This window comes from Rhinoderma darwinii, chromosome 1, assembly GCF_050947455.1.
Source record: "Rhinoderma darwinii isolate aRhiDar2 chromosome 1, aRhiDar2.hap1, whole genome shotgun sequence".
Lineage (NCBI taxonomy): Eukaryota > Metazoa > Chordata > Amphibia > Anura > Rhinodermatidae > Rhinoderma > Rhinoderma darwinii.
Genome location: NC_134687.1, coordinates 412,036,866 through 412,038,678, shown reverse-complemented (window position 1 = coordinate 412,038,678; position 1,813 = coordinate 412,036,866). Strand labels below are relative to the sequence as shown.

The 1,813-nt window shown below is 41.9% G+C and overlaps 1 non-coding gene across 1 annotated transcript; it reads right to left on the bottom strand.

Annotated features, from left to right (window-relative positions):
* Window positions 1-488: 488 nt before the first annotated feature.
* Window positions 489-571, bottom strand: TRNAL-UAG (transfer RNA leucine (anticodon UAG)). The gene has a single exon. It is a non-coding gene; the product is annotated as a tRNA-Leu (tRNA).
* Between the last annotated feature and the right edge of the window lie 1,242 nt (window positions 572-1,813).

Here is a 1,813-nt window from a genome sequence, read left to right as displayed (position 1 = left end):
TACAGTACCACAACCAAGCTCAGTACATATCTACAGCACAAGAACTAAGGACTCCTCTGATCACTGTACTCAGCTGCATAGAAATTGGGCAACAGAATAGCTGCACTCTCACGCAATAGTAGTGAATGCAGAATTGTCCCAGGTCTGGTGTTGAGTCTGTAGAAGTCTTTACAGGGAGTTGGCGAGGATTTTACCAGGATAGCGGAGGAGCTCAAGGAAAATGCGTCATTACTTTATGAGTGTTAGACCTGACATTATATCATGCTAAGAAAATATGAGTGTTCAAAAGTGGGATTTAAATCCACAAATTCAAGAGAGACCGGTCGGTCATCCTAACCGACACAAAAGTGCAATTTTTAAAGATTGGATGCCGAAACAGTTATCTGAAGAGTCTAATGTTTTGGGGCGTATACCGACATAGTTTTTTTTACTATTATTTCACTAACACTGACGGAATGACTGCGAAGTATGTTTAAGAAAAGAGGAGTTGTCAGAAGTGGGATTTGAACCCACGCCTCCAGGGGAGACTGCAACCTAAAGACAAAGCCTTAGACCACTCAGCCATTCTGACTTACAGAAAAGCTCTGCCTCTCCAGATTGGTAGCAAAAACAATCATGTTAAGAGTCGATTTTTTGGGGATGTTGAATTGAAAGATTAGAACTGTTTCTTGTCCATTTCCGTCTTGTATTTATTGGTTTATGATTACAGTGTTGCAAAAAGTAGTCCTTGAAGACCCTTTTACTTGCTTGATCTTGAAAATATAGAGAAATCCCCCTGGGAGGTACCCAAGAGTAAGGCAGTGGCGTAGGATTCTATATAACATTCACTCAAGTAAGCAGAGTGATATGAATTGTTTTTACATTGTTCACTTATATTTAGGGTCCTGTTAGAGATATGGGGATCATGAGAATTTAGAGTTGGTAGAGAATATGATCAAGGTTAAAAAAGTTGGCAGAAAGGGGTGTTGTGAAAGTCGTTGTACTAAAAAAAGGTATCTACTGCACCTGACTGTTGGGTGTGGAGCACTTCTCTTTATCAGAATTTAGATTAAGCCGCGTAACTGGTGGGTTCTGCAGGAGGTACTCAGGAGTAAGGCAGTGGCGTAGGATTCTCTATAACATTCACTCAAGTAAGCAGAGGGATATGAATTGTTTTACATTGTTCACTTATATTTAGGGTCCTGTTAGAGATATGGGGATCATGAGAATTTAGAGTTGGTAGAGAATATGATCAAGGTTAAAAAAGTTGGCAGAAAGGAGTGTTGTAAAAGTCGTGGTACTAAAAAAGGTATCTACTGCACCTGACTGTTGGGTGTGGAGCACTTCTCTTTATCAGAATTTAGAGTAAGCCGCGTAACTGGTGGGTTCTGCAGGTGTTCGTCAGGGATGGGGTTTCTCTGACAGTTTTACAAGTGCTAGAATTAATTTGGCTCCAAACTCCCACTAATACAAAGCCACATGTATATAAGTGGCTCGGGCTGGTCTCTTGGAGCTATGGAGTGCACAGTAGTGGAGCTAGGCCATGTTCTGTAGCCAGGCCCAGGATGTGGCCCCGTGTCTCGAATATTGCCACAACTTACACGGTTGCAGTGGGTAAATGTTATTAGCAAAAGGACTCCTCTCATCGCCGTACTCAGCTGCATAGAAATTGGGCAGCAGAATAGCTGCACTATCACTCAATAGTACTGAATGCAGAATTGTCCCAGGTCTGGTGTTGAGTTTGTAGAAGTCTTTACAGGGAGTTGGCGAGGATTTTACCAGGATAGCGGAGGAGCTCAAGAAAAATGCGTCATTACTTTATGAGTGTTAGACC